Here is a 15,992-nt window from a genome sequence, read left to right on the forward strand (position 1 = left end):
AGTAGGAGTTATTTCTAATTACTTTTTATGTAAGGGCATTATGGGGAATTATTGTAACCCTAACCCTAAAACTCCCTATTTAAGGGATAGGTATGAATGAAATAGGTAAGCTTTGAGATTTTAGAATAACCTAGTCTAAATAGGTTGGGATCACCTCTTGATCCCGAGTTTAGGGTTTACTCCAAAAATCCAACCTATCATTCACCCTCCATTGCCATCCATCTTCACCCAAATTCTTCCACCATCATCCCTATTAAGAAAAGGAGCTTCCTGCCCCTTTTCCGAGCCCAAAGAGGAGATCTATCCTCCTTCTTGGCAGCAGCAACAAGAGAGGCCGAATTCCTCCCTTACCAAGCAGCAAAGTGAGGATTTTTATCCTCAAATCTTGATCAATTCCTGGTGCAACGTGGGAGCTGATCATGGCATCAAATAAGAGGTATTAATCTATCCCAAACTCGTGTTTCAAGTTATTTAAGAAAGAAGGATTGCATTCTTAGCTAGAGCAGCAACAAAGAGGGCCAAACCCTCTTTGCCGTGACCAAAAAAGAGAGCACCTTGCTCTAGCAAGGTCAGCATTGTTGTGGGGTCTTCTACCTAGCACAACAACTCGGTAGGACCCTCAAAAGAGGATCTTTCCTCCTGGCCAAGCATTGGTTAAGGAGAAATACTCATACACAGACCCTTGACGTGAAGTGAGTAAATTCTGAGTGCTGGATTCACAAATCCCACGCCGTGTTACTCGATCCATGACTCGGGACCGTAACAACTTGGTATCAGAGCAGGGTAACATGGGGGATAATATCAGCAATGAAGAAATCCAAATCAGGATACAAAAGATAGAAGATAGCCTTGAAACAGCACAACCAGTGTTGGGAAAGGTTTGTGGTTTGGAAGAAGAGATGAGCCGAATCATTAGCATGCTACAGGAGTTGAGGACAGAGAGACATCAGAGTCCAGAGGTGAGAGAGGTTGCTCAACCATATCACAGAAGAGGGGAGCAGTGGCCTGGGCGTACTGCTGTCCAAGCACCTCAGCATGGAGGCACAATCCCAAGGTACACCAAGTTAGAGTTTCCCTCTTTCAATGGTTCTGTGGATCCCGTAATTTGGTTGCATAGATGTGAAAAAAAAATTTTGAACCAAGGGACTACTGAATGGGATAAGGTGCAACTAGCCTATTTCCATATGACAGATGAAGCCATGTTATGGGTGACTCAAGTAGAGAAAGAGAGACCGGGAATGACTTGGGGAGAATTTAAAAATCTATGCACAGTTAGATTTGGGCCTCCTGCCAACAGCAACCCCTTGGGAGAGTTAGTCTTATTGAGACAAACGGGTTCAGTGGAACACTATCAAAAACTCTTCCAGGAAAAGTTGGCTCGTGCTGGAGAGAGGGTATTGGTTGACCAGCAGGTCTCCTTATTCACAGCAGGTCTCAATGAGTATTTACGGCTAGAGGTAGAACTCCTTATGCCCACGGATCTAGCTCATGCCATGAATATGGCCCGAGCAATGGAACAACGACAACAGTTGCAGCAACGTAAGCCGGGTTGGTCGAGTGAGAGGAACACTTCCTCCACGTGGCAAGGGCGCCGCTATAATTCATCTCAGGGAACATCTACAGCAGCACCATCCAGACACACTTCGACTACGACTCGGGTAGCCGATCCCCGCCCTGGTAATTCCTTACCGAGCTTTATAAAAAAATTGACGAGTGCGGAGATGGCAGAAAGGCGGTCCAAAAATCTCTGTTATAACTGCGATGAGCAGTATCGGGTCGGACACCAATGTAAACGATTATTTTGGCTCGAGATGGAGGATTCCGAGGATCCAGAGGAACCAGAGGATATTATCGAGGAGGAACCACCAGAGATATCCTTGCATGCTATTACTGGGCAGAAATCGCCTACTACAATGCAAGTCCGAGCTCATGTCATTGACCGAGAACTAGTGGGACTAGTCGACTCGGGGAGTACACACAATTTTCTGAGTTTGACAGCCGCACAACATCTCCAGCTCCAGATACACACTCATCCGACAGCCACCGTCTCAGTGGCCAATGGCGAGAAGGTCCCTAGCTATGGGATTAGTAAGGCGGTAACTTTTTCCATTGGATTTACTTCATTTAATGCGGAATTTTTTGTTATTCCCCTAGCGGGATTTGATATGGTTTTAGGCATTAAATGGTTACAAACATTGGGGCCCATTCTGTGGGACTTTTCAGCTTTAACCATGAGCTTTGATTTGGCCGGAAGTCGGGTGCTCTTACAGGGCTGTCAGGTGGACAGGGCCCACCGCATACACACTTTGCAGACACAGGATCAGCCTGACAGTACTAGTGATGGTCTGGTTGAGGAGTTCTATGACCTCTTCCAGGAGCCTTCGGGGTTGCCTCCCATGAGGCACTGTGACCACAGGATCTGTCTGAAACCAGGTTCTGAGGTAGTGGTCGTGCGACCATACCGTTACCCACACCTTCAGAAGGACGAGATAGAGCGTCAGTGCCATGAGATGTTGAAACAAGGTCTTATTCGTCCCAGCCGCTCCCCGTTCTCTTCACCCGTCTTACTTGTGAAGAAACATGATGGGACATGGAGGTTCTGCGTGGATTATCGGGAGTTGAACGTGCAGACAGTAAAAGACAAGTTCCCGATTCTGGTAGTGGATGAGCTTCTGGATGAGTTACATGGGTCGTGGTTATTCACTAAACTCGACCTCCGTTCGGGATACCATCAGGTCCGGATGCACCCCTCTGATATCGAGAAGACGGCGTTCCGCACACACCATGGCCACTTTGAGTTTGTCGTCATGCCGTTCGGGTTATCCAATGCACCCTCCACTTTTTAAGCTTTGATGAATGAGGTATTTAGCCCCTATCTTTGAAAATTTGTTCTTGTATTTTTCGATGATATTTTGATATATAGCAAATCGGTTGAGGAGCACTTGGCACACTTGAGGATTGTTTTCGACTTGTTAAGAGCACATCAGCTCTATTTGAAACACTCCAAGTGTTCTTTTGCGGCTTCACACGTGGGATATCTGGGACACATTATCTCACATGAGGGGGTTACGGTGGATCCCGAGAAGATCCGAGCTATTCACGAGTGGCCGCAACCACAGTCGTGTTCTGCATTACGGGGTTTTCTGGGTCTTGCGGGCTACTACCGTAAATTTATTCAGAACTATGGGCCAGTGGCAGCACCATTGACGAGTTTACTCAAGAAAAATTCCTTTATTTGGAATGAGGGGGCCACCACGTCATTTGTGGCACTCAAAGCTGCCCTCGCATCCGCGCCAGTATTACAACTTCCCAACTTCGACGAATTGTTCGTGGTAGAGTGCGACGCTTCGGGCGTGGGCATGGGGGCCGTTTTACAGCAGTTGGGACATCCTATTGCTTATTTTAGCAGACAGTTGGCAGTCCGCCATCACAAACTGGCAGCCTATGAGCGCGAATTGATTGGGTTGGCCAAAGCGGTCCAACATTGGAGGCCTTATCTCTGGGGCCGGGCTTTTCTCATACGCACGGATCACTACAACCTTAAATTCTTACTAGAACAGCGTTTGACGACGTCGCCACAACAACACTGGATCAGTAAGTTGTTGGGGTTTGACTTCTTGGTGGAGTATCGTGCGGGGAGATTAAATAAGGCGGCAGATGCCTTGTCACGGTGTTTTGAAGATCAGCAGTCGGTCTATTCTATCAGCCAGCTGAGATTTCTCATTATGGACTTGGTGCGAGAAGCACATGCTACTCACCCTGCACTACAGGAACTGCATCAGCAGATCTCAGAAGGGACAATGAATGTGAAGTGGTCCATCCAGGATTCACTTATTTATTATAAGCATCGGATTTTCCTTCCACCTGAGTCTGAGTTGATTCCAGCTATTCTCTCGGCCTACCACGACAGTACACACGAGGGGATCCAGAAGACCTTGCACAGAATTCGAGCTGATTTTTACTGGCAAGCCATGAAAGCCTCTATTGCGACTTATGTTGGCGACTGTCAGGTATGCCAGCGTAACAAAGCCGAGCACTTGAGTCCAGCCGGTCTTCTCCAGCCTCTGGCCCTTCCAACGCAGGTTTGGGCCGACATTTCAATGGATTTTGTGGAAGGCCTACCCCTGTCAGCCGGCAAATCCGTACTTTTCGTAGTGGTTGATCGATTCTCCAAGTACGGGCATTTTATACCGATGGCTCATCCGTATACAGCAACACGGGTTGCTCAGACTTTCCTGGAGCAGATAGTCCGCTTACATGGCATTCCAGAATCCATTGTGAGTGACAGAGATGCAGTTTTCACGAGCACCTTTTGGCGGGAACTGTTTCGCTTGAGTGGGACGAAATTGAAGTTCTCCTCCGCCTATCATCCACAGACAGACGGGCAGACTGAGGTGGTGAACCGCACCATCGAGATGTATCTACGGTGCTTGGTGGGGGATCGTCCGCGACAATGGGTTCGATGGCTTCCGTGGGCCGAATATTGTTACAACACTTCGTTCCACTCTGCATTGCAATCCACTCCTTTTCGGGTTATATATGGTCGGGATCCACCTCGCCTCCTCTCGTACAACCCAGGGTCCACCCGCGTGGACACGATTGATCAGGCACTCATAGACAGGGATCTACTGCTACATAATATCACAGAACGGCTACGACGTGCCCAAGCTCGGATGAAGGATGTATACGACAGAGGCCACCGTGAGGTCTCTTTTGAGGTTGGAAAGTATGTGTGGCTACGGCTCCAGCCCTACCGTCAGCAGTCTCTAGCGGGACCTCCACGTCATAAGCTCTCACCCCGATTTTTTGGGCCGTTTCCCATTCTTCGACGCGTGGGACCAGTTGCCTATCAACTCAAATTACCGGACACCGCCAAAATTCACGATGTGTTTCATGTCTCTCTTTTGAAGCCGCATTCCGGAGCACAGCCTACATCCACTCCATTCCTACCACCAGTTGATCATGGCGAGGTTATTCTTAACCCAGCTGCGGTGTTACGTGCACGCTTGACCAATGATCATTGGGAAATTCTCGTTCAGTGGACGGACACTGACCCCGACGCTGCAACATGGGAACGTGTGGACATCTTCAAACAAGTCTACCCAGCTTTTGAGCTTGAGGACAAGCTCTTTCTCCATGGGGAGGCAGATGTTGTGGACTCAATAGCACACCGAGTCACACAACGAAGAAGACAACAACAACTCACTCAATAGGATTTAATTCTTATATTTCTTTGAGTAGGATTTATTTCTAATATTGTTTTAAGTAGGATTTATTTCTTATATTGTTTTAAGTAGGAGTTATTTCTAATTACTTTTTATGTAAGGGCATTATGGGGAATTATTGTAACCTTAACCCTAAAACTCCCTATTTAAGGGATAGGTATGAATGAAATAGGTAAGCTTTGAGATTTTAGAATAACCTAGTCTAAATAGGTTGGGATCACCTCTTGATCCCGAGTTTAGGGTTTACTCCAAAAATCCAACCTATCATTCACCCTCCATTGCCATCCATCTTCACCCAAATTCATCCACCATCATCCCTATTAAGAAAAGGAGCTTCCTGCCCCTTTTCCGAGCCCAAAGAGGAGATCTATCCTCCTTCTTGGCAGCAGCAACAAGAGAGGCCGAATTCCTCCCTTACCAAGCAGCAAAGTGAGGATTTTTATCCTCAAATCTTGAGCAATTCCTGGTGCAACGTGGGAGCTGATCATAGCATCAAATAAGAGGTATTAATCTATCCCAAACTCGTGTTTCAAGTTATTTAAGAAAGAAGGATTGCATTCTTAGCTAGAGCAGCAACAAAGAGGGCCAAACCCTCTTTGCCGTGACCAAAAAAGAGAGCACCTTGCTCTAGCAAGGTCAGCATTGTTGTGGGGTCTTCTACCTAGCACAACAACTCGGTAGGACCCTCAAAAGAGGATCTTTCCTCCTGGCCAAGCATTGGTTAAGGAGAAATACTCATACACAGACCCTTGACGTGAAGTGAGTAAATTCTGAGTGCTGGATTCACAAATCCCACGCCGTGTTACTCGATCCATGACTCAGGACCGTAACAGCATCATGGTAAATGAGAAGACTTCTCATAAAGACGGTACAAGGATGCAATTAGTCAAGGAGAAACATGTCTACTTCTGTCTTTTCTCATGTAAAGCTTGTAGCCCTAAAGGGCATTACAGACATTGTAACATCCTCTAAAAAAATATAAATAGAGGCCCTTGGCTTAGGGTAGTGCATTCAATCTCTCTTCTCTTCTCTCAGTTCTTCCAAGCTCTCTCTTAGCCTAAAGGCTCTCTCTCTCTCTCTCTCTCTCTCTCTTTCTCACTTCTCTACTTGAGTTCACACACTTTGCCTTGTCTTCCCTTTTTCTCTTCTCTTCTCTTCTTCTTTTCTTCTCATCTCACTCTCTTAATTTGCTCGAGGTTCTAATCAGGGGGTCATAAATTCAACATGATATCAGAGCATTGAATTTAGGATCCCCACACCAAGAAGGTACCCCAACAATTATATGATCAAAGCTACTCATGAAAGGCTTCTTGTGAAGAAAGGTTGAAGCTTGTGGAGATAAGTTTATTGTTCTTGTTATTATTAATTATTTATAGTTTCATGCTCTCATATTTTTATCTCTGGAAAATTATTTAGGGACTATTCTCTTTATCCTATGAAATTATTGAGATTTATATCTCCCGGTTTGGAAGAAGCTTGTAAAAGCTGGCCTTTTTCAATCGGTTCGCAAGTTTTTGCCTGAAATCAGTTTATGTTGAAATTTTTTGCATAGAAAGCTACTATTCATGCATGAAAGTTGTTTCTAATAGAAAGGAATTATCTCATCCCTATTATGATCCAAGCTTGATAATCTATTGGTTTTTTATAAGTTGATTATATGGGTCATTGGGCTACTTCTTAATTCTTTGATGTTTTTGAGAAGTTAGAACTCGGTTTGATATTATTTTTTGAAGAAGAAGTTGTTTGCATATGCTCTCCATTTCCTTGATACTCTTAAGAGTTTATGATGATATTTATGAGCTCATGCATGAGTGATTTAAAATGCCAAGATTTATTAGCTTTTTTTATAAGTGCATGAGTTGAAAGAAGTTTCTTTGAACTTGTGGAAAAGCTGTTTTTGAAAAATGAGATTCCTTATTTTTTTATTCAAATCCACGAGAGTATTTTATTCTTATTATATAGATTCCCACGTGAAACTAAGGTCAGGAGATCTCTTGGAAAGACTAAGGTGGCACCAATTTTTTTTTAAGGAAAGTTTCTCTTTATCTAAGATATCAAGCCACCTCGAGATATCCTTGATTAGTCTTGAATTATTTATATTAAATCAATCTTTTGTTAAATAAAACATTAAGGATAGAATCAAGACTCAGATTTTTTAGTTGGTGTCCAAATTTTATTTTGGAAAGATATTGATATCTTGGCAAGGAAGATTAGAGTGGCTGATTCTTGAGTGATTTGGTGTTTGATTTAATATTTCCTCTTAATAAAAAAGGGAAGATAAGAGGATTGATTAAATTATTTTTTCGACTAGCACTAGTCCTTGTCTGGTGGAATTTTTAATTGACTAAAGGAATAATCAAACTCGGGCTGCTTTTTATCCTACCCAAGCTGGCTTATTTTGTCAAAGAAGTAAAATTATTGGCTTGGCTTGATTCGCTCTTGAATACATGTTTTTTTTAGATTCTTTCAATCAAAGGCCTCCTTAATTAGTGGATGGAAATTTGAGATTGACTTAAGCCCATCATCAACTCGGGCTAGCTCAATTTACCATGGAATTACATCTCGTGCTAAATCAAGTTATAAGGTGATTCACAAATATTTTTGTTGAACTTGTACTTAATCTATTATTTCTTGATTTGATTATTAGCCCTTGCCAGTCCTAAGAGGATTAGTAGCTCTCATCTTGAAGTTCACTAAGGCTTGGAAATTACTTTCTTCCATCACCCTTTACAAGCAGCTTATTACTTGGTTCTAGCTTATTATTTGGGCACATTCTCCTTATTCAAGGATGGACTCACTGCTGATTTTTTCATGTGTCCTTATTAAAGATTTTCATTATTTGGTACATGTTATTTGAGCATTGGCCCATATCCACTGTTGCTACTGTGTGTATTTGACTAAGACATTATTATTGAAGAAGGACTCCTCGGTTGCTGACTGTTGTTATCATTGGTTAATCTGATGAAGATTTGAGTAAAATACAAGGTGGCCCCAACTTCATATCTTCATTTGATTCCAATTGCCACCATATTTGGCAGTCTTTTTCCTACCGTCCTTTATTTGACTCTCACCTAACACTTTGACCAAACCTTTTTTTTGGAGCATTGCCTTGATTGGTCTTCTTTCTTATATATGGGTGTTTTTATGTTCATTGAGAATTTTTATGGTACCTTAGGATTTTTTTATCATCATCTTGTGAATGATATGCATTACCCTCTTTAGTGATTGTTATCACTATTTTTTTTTTAAATCCTTTGAGGTTCGGTTTGACTTATGTTTTATCATCCATTAATACCCTTTGAGAGTTAGTGCACAGTTGGTACTTGTTGGAAGATGGGCTCAAGCCCACAAGCTCAAGGTTAGAAGCCCACACGTCAAAGGAGTGGCAAAGTGGTTATTTATGGTATGTTCCTATTAAGGTCCCGGATCTGACACAAGGATTCTTTGGGAGGATCTGGGGTCTGCCACGGGTTACGGGTCTTCCAGACATTACCGTAGGGGTAATAGGAAGACATGGGGAAGACGAAAACGAAGATCAAGCCTAAGGGAAGCTTGAAAACCCTAGAGCTTGTTGAGGAGAACTCTAAGCCTCTTTACGCTAGATTTAACCTAATTCTTAATACTTCAATGCTTCCTTTTCTCATTACTCTTACCCCTTAAATAGGGTTCACCCTGTTAGGGTTTAATAAAATATTACAGAAATATCCCTATGAATAAAAATATTCCAAAAATATCCCTATTAATAAATAATTCCAAAAATACCCATATGGCCTAAAACTGAAATAAAATAAAGTAAATTAAATAAAACAACTAAAATAATAATGTTATTGCATGCATAACATTACACCCCCCTTGGAATACGAGCTTGTCCTCAAGCTCGGAAGTAGTGTCGGTATGCCGATGTCTCCACCGGTGCCGAAGTAGCATCCGCGATAGCTATGACCCCCCTTCAGGACAATAATTTTTTTTTTTTTGGGCCGGTCCGAGGTAACCTGGGTTGACTCGTTTCAGGAACCCGGTCCGGTGCATGACCCCACTTCTGGACGCCTTTTTTTTTTTTTTTTTTGGGGGCCGGTCCGAGTTTACCTGGGTTGACTCGGTTCAGGAACCCGGTCCGCCGTGCGACTTAGCGGACCAGGCCGATTAAATTTTCCTAAGTTAGGAAAATTTAATCGGGAGTCGTCTTCTTCCTTCGGCACTCCCGAACTCTGCGGCTGGCGGATCCTTTCCTCACGGCACCGCCGAAGTCCGGCGACGGACGTCTCCTTCCTCTCTCCCGGCACCGACGAAATCGCCTGATTTTTCGGTGATGAAGAGCAGCCTGTTGGGGCTTCGCTTCACCAATGGGAGAGTTGCCGAGACAGAGGGCTCTCGGAATATCGCCGACGGTTCTGCTGGAATGTCGTCGATGGGTCTTCTACGGAATTGTCGCCGACGGTCTTCTACGAAAATGTCGCCGACGATCTTCTGTTGGAATGTCGATGGTAGATGCTGTTGGAATGTCGCCGAACAGGGCGGAATTGTCGCCGACGAAGTCTCGTGTTGCTTCTACGGTGACTAGCAGCCCTTGGAGGCTTCGCTGATTGAAATTTTTCCGAGACAGACTCTCGAAAATATTTCCCGGTCGGAATGGCCGGGAAATTTTTCCCCTCCCATGCGGAACGGAAATTTTTCCCCTCCCATGCGTAACGGACTATGGCTGCGTGCTTGGGTTTCCGTGAGCAGGGGAGGACTAATTTCTGTTGTTTTTCTGCGTCCGCCTCTCGAGACGAAATTTTTGAATTTTCTGGCCATGGTCTGTTCTGCCCATCTGAGATAGAGATTTGAGGTCGTATGACCTGTTTTGCTGTAACAACAAGTTTCTCCCTTCCATAACGTTCAATGGAATCATCTAACCATGCTCGTATTTCCTCCAATTCCTTACCCATAGCAATCCATCTTTCTTGGGATCTAGAATAACCCATTGTGTTCCCACTCTGATACCAGTTGTTATGATCCCGGATCTGACACAAGGATTCTTTGGGAGGATCTGGGATCAGCCACGGGTTACAGGTCTTCTAGACATTACCGTAGGGGTAATAGGAAGACATGGGAAAGACGAAAATGAAGATCAAGCCTAAGGGAAGCTTGAAAACCCTAGAGCTCGTTGAGGAGAACTCTAAGCCTCTTTACGCTAGATTTAACCTAATTCTTAATACTTCAATGCTTCCTTTTCTCATTACTCTTACCCCTTAAATAGGGTTCACCCTGTTAGGGTTTAATAAAATATTACAGAAATATCCTTATGAATAAAATATTCCAAAAATATCCCTATTAATAAATAATTCCAAAAATACCCCTATGGCCTAAAACTAAAATAAAATAAAGTAAATTAAATAAAATAACTAAAAATAATGTTATTGCGTGCATAACATTAGGGGTATTTTTTGAGGTTGAACCCAAATCAACCCTTACCGACGGGGTTTTGGCAGCATTCCCTTCCGTCACCAATTTCCCCAAATCTTCCGCAGGGATTTCGACTTGTAAACATAAAAAAAAAATTTAATTTCTCTAACGAGACAACTTCTGCCGCTTTCCCTTGTGTGCGTACGCCTTGCTCGGATATTTCAGGTCGTATGACCTTTTCTGCGGGAGCACGTGGCTCCCTTGCCGAACATTCAAAGGAATATTCATACCATGCTCGAATTTCTCCCAGTTCTTTGCATGTCTTTTCCATTGAATCGCATACCTCGTCTAGAATAATAATTTCTGTTTGGGATAGAGAATAACCCATTGTGTTCCCGCTCTAATACCAGTTGTTACGGTCCCGGATCTGACACAAGGATTCTTTGGGAGGATCTGGGGTCTGCCACGGGTTACGGGTCTTCCGGACATTACCGTAGGGGTAATAGGAAGACATGGGGAAGACGAAAATGAAGATCAAGCCTAAGGGAAGCTTGAAAACCCTAGAGCTCGTTGAGGAGAACTCTAAGCCTCTTTACGCTAGATTTAACCTAATTCTTAATACTTCAATGCTTCCTTTTCTCATTACTCTTACCCCTTAAATAGGGTTCACCCTGTTAGGGTTTAATAAAATATTACAGAAATATCCCTATGAATAAATAATTCCAAAAATACCCCTATGGCCTAAAACTGAAATAAAATAAAGTAAATTAAATAAAACAACTAAAATAATAATGTTATTGCGTGCATAACAGTTCCATAAGGATGGCATGAAGATGTAAATACGTTGTCTTAGTATGTCTTTTAATCTGTTGAGTTGTAACCCTAGGGGTTTTGTAACACTATAAATAAGAGCATTGGCTAAGAGGTCAGGCATTCAAGCCTTCTCCTCCCTTTGAGAAATCATCCAGACACCCTCTCTTACCCCTTGACACATTCTCTTCTTCCCTTAATCCAAACTCTCCTCTCTCACGTCCTTCTCCTTTCTCCTTCTTCTCTCTCTTCTCTCCTCCTTCTTCCACGTTAACCTAGAGTCCTTCTCATGGGGTCCTAACTTCTACATGGTATCAGAGTATGGAGTTTCAGATCCCTATTCAAGTAGTTATATCCTCCATTCAAGAAGATGTTTATAGAAGGAGTTCTGCTATGAAGAGATATGTAAAATCTATTTTTTTGTCATATTCTCACTTTACGGTTTCTAATTTTTTATCTTCTTGAATGCTTGATTCACGTCAAGTCAGATAATCTTCATAAACATTGTGAAGATCTATCTTTTATGACTAAGAAGATGTTATAATTTTGATCAACTTGTAGTTGTTTCTCCTTTTTTTTTATGATTTGAATTCAGTTATCTTTATGTGACTTGAATCAAACATTGTTGATTTGGGATTCCAGCATTTGTTGCTGTCAATTCTATAATCTAACAGTACTCTTGGGATTGGGTTATGTTGTTGGATGACCGTCATATGGTTAGAATTCCAGCATTTACTTATTCCTACTGTTTCATTCTATTTTTGAACTTCAGCAATTTAATTTTTTTGTGTTGCAGTATTCCCATGAGTTGAACATTTTTTTCCCAAGAAATTGCTCTTGGTTTGCCAAGAAAGGTCGTGTCTACATTTGCTCTCATTTTTGTGGTTGAGTTTGGATTAAGAATAAGAATTGCATCTATTCTCTTCTCTCTATTTTTTTTATAAATATAAGAGAAGTTGAGTAGTGGCTGGTTTTTTTTATCGCTTGACAAAAACACTATTTTTTTCATGATTTGGTGCTTATTCTTGTGAAAATATTCATTACTTATTTTTTGTAGCTAATTTGGGCTACGGGGGCTTCAAATTATATCGTGTAATTGTTATTTGAGCCCATTGACAATTGACCTCAACAGTTGATTTGCGTCAACATGGAGATTTGAGTAATAAGAGTGACATACTCTGAATTACTATAATTCCACTAAGAGGCCTTTCCATTTACCTTAGCTGGTCACAATCGATACGGAGGGTTCTCATTACTTGTGGCCTTCTCTATCATGTTCTCAAAATCCCTCCTCCGATTGATGAAGAAGATGACTTCTATCGTAAATGGGTTAAAAATGATAACGTGGTTATCGGTTGGTTTATTAATAGCATGGAAGAGCATGTCGCTAACAATTTGGTCCACTTGGAAACTTCCAAGGACATTTTGGACACATGTGGTAAGCTCTATTCAAGTACCGTTTCCTTGCAAAGAGTCTATGATGTTTTCCAAAGTATGCTGGCTACCCAACAAGGAGATAATATTCATGAGTTTTTGGCCCGGTTTCGTGGCCTTCTCCAAGAATGGAAACTTGCTAAACCATACTCTACCGACATTGTTGTTCAATAAAAATAGTGCGAGGCCCTGGCAATAGCTATTTGCCTTACCAATATTAAGCCTTATCTAGAGGTGGCTAAGACTCAGCTTCTTAGTTCCTCTACCCTTCCTACTTTTGATGACATAAGAGCCACATTTTTAAGGATTCCTGATCCATCTCCTCCTTCTCCAATTGATGCTTCATTAGCTATGTTCTCTGGTAATCGGGGTACATCATGCCAATTCCAAGGACGTGACAGGAATACAAGAGTAGGCCACAATAGAGGTGATCGAACGAGTCTGTCACATTCCCGCACTGAGCCTTGTGTGTGCACTTACTGTGGTGGTTTAAACCACCTTGTGTATTTATGCTGGAAATTATATGGCATGCTTGATTGGGCCACAACCAATACAGCCTCAATCACAGTTGAGAAAAAAGGAGGATAGGACAAATTCTCATTCTGGGAATGTGACTATTTCTTCAAAAGACTATGTTGCAATTCAAAAGCTGAAATCCTTATTAGATCAGTCCTCTAGTCCATCAGGACCTACTATTATCACGACCATTGCTCAGGTATGCTTTCTTCCTCTTCAACCCCTTCCTCTTGGATCATTGACTCCAAGGCTTCCGACCACTTGTCAGGTAACAAACACATGCTTCATTCATTATCTCCATGTCTTCCTCATAAATTTCTCACTATTGCTAATGGTTTCCAAACCAAGGTGCTTGGCAAGGGTCCCTCCTATCTTACTGCATCTATTCCTCATTAAGATGTGTTGTTTGTTCCACAATTTCCGTTAAATTTGCTCTCTGTTAGTCAATTAACCAAACAATTGAATTGCTTTGTCACCTTCTCACCATCTTCATGTATATTTCAGAATCTAACTACAAAACAGGTGATTGGTGGTGGCCATGAAAAATGAGACTTATACTATTTTACTCTTCCACCAGTAGCTGCTATTTCATCTACTACATCCTAGGCTCAACTTTGGCACAACCGGCTTGGTCATCCATTTACCTCATCACTTCGTTCTTTAGTTCCATCTCTTAAATCTTTGTCTACTTTTAATTGTGAGGTATGTCAATTAAGTAAGTATGTTAGGAGCACATATTCTCTTCGTTTTACAACTATCAGTACTACTTCATTTGCATTAATACATTCTAATGTATGGGGACCTTTAAAGGTCTCTAACATTTCTCAAGTTCAATATTTTGTTACTTTCATGCAATGGTTCTGACGCAATTTGGGAAAAAAAATTCAAATCCATAGATCCAATAATGCTACGGAATATTTGTCTAACGAGTTTAAAAAGTTTTGTGAGGGTAATGGACTTCTTCATCAAACATCACGTGCCTAAACCCCTCAAAAAAATGGTATTGCTAAAAAAAAGAATCGTCACCTCCTTGAAGTTGCTCGGGGCCTCATCTACTCAATGAAGATACCCTAATTTTATTACCCTCATGTTATTATTATTGCATGCTTTCTCATCAATAGGTTACCTTCATTAGTGCTTAGAAATCAAAGTATGTATTCTATTTTGTTTCATGGTAAAGATTCATTTTCGCTTCCTCTTAAAGTATTTGGTTGCACATGTTTTGTTCATGATACTTCACCACATAAAAGTAAACTTGATCCTCGGTCTCTAAAGTGTATTTTTTGGGGTATTCTCGAACTCAAAAAGGATATATTTGTTATAATCCTACACTTTCGAGGTTGATGGTATCTCGGGATTTGACTTTCTTTGAAGACACTTCCTTCTACGCCTCATTTGAGGCTCCTTCAGGATTTACATTTCCTCCCATCACTCTATGTCCACTTGTGACGATTAATGAAGATATTGGTCATCCCGCTAAATCATCGGCTGTCCCCTCACCTGTCAAGTTGTCAAATCCACCTGAGGTAAGTCTTTCTCCTCCTCCTATGTTTGGGCCTGAATTTGATTCTAGGTCTATTGCGTTACGAAAGGCAACTCATTCATGTACTACATCCACCCCTTAATCCTCTTCTTGTCAAGGAATAGTCTTATAGATTAGCGAGTATAAAGATCTTTAGTTTATTAGTTGGGAAATAGGTTTCCCAAGTTGGCTAGTCATTTTGGGATGAGCCTTGGACCCAACTTTACATGCTACTAGAGCAAGTGGTTATATGTGGGCCTCTAACCACATTATCCACTTGTAGAGCCACAAAAGAGGGCCTACACGTGAGGGGAAGTATTAAAGAATAGTCCCACATGGATTAGTAAGTACAAAAATCTTGAGTTTATTAATTAGGAAATAGATTTTCTAAGTGTGTTAGTCATTATGGGATGGGCCTTCGACCCAACTTTACACTTCTACTGTAATTACACATCATGAAATTCTAAGTTTCAACAATCTCTATGAATGTTCTCTTTATTTACTAGCCATACCACCCCTACACACGTGTACTCGAACTTGCTTTGGTACCAGTTTTTCCAAACTTGAACTAGCTCTAATATCACCTCCTTCAAACTTGAATTACCTCTATACCAATTGTCGCACTGCTAGATTGAGCAAGAAATTGCTATTAGACCCCAATATGTGGACTAACTTACTGCAAATGAAAGTAAGTTAGTCAACCCCTCAAATCAAGAAGAAGGAACTTAAATAGAAGAGAAATGAAGTTTGACAATGAGGAAAACTGTTTTGTACAAAATGAAGATACAAGAGTTTACATAGCCTATTCACAAGCAAATTAGGGATAAGCATCCCTTATCCCTTTTCTTACATGGTTCAATACTTGAGCAAGAGCATTGCCCTTTTATTCAAATTTCAAACTAGGTAATTATCTCGTATGCCTAAAATAATTCAGAAAATCTTATATAAAACCATTTAGATTAAGTCTAATTCGAATTAGTCAGATTGCCAGTTAGTCCCTACTGCTACCCCAACCACCTGTGCACGCGTATCCACCCATGCTGCCTCGTCGCGTGCCTCGCTTGCATTCTAGTGATCTTGTGGTTGTTTGTGCGTCAGAA

The sequence above is a fragment of the Aristolochia californica genome, unplaced genomic scaffold (assembly GCF_029961685.1).
Source record: "Aristolochia californica isolate CCGP_79_NKW_82.1479 unplaced genomic scaffold, dmAriCali1.0.hap1 SCAF_14, whole genome shotgun sequence".
In the NCBI taxonomy this organism is placed as follows: Eukaryota; Viridiplantae; Streptophyta; class Magnoliopsida; order Piperales; family Aristolochiaceae; genus Aristolochia; species Aristolochia californica.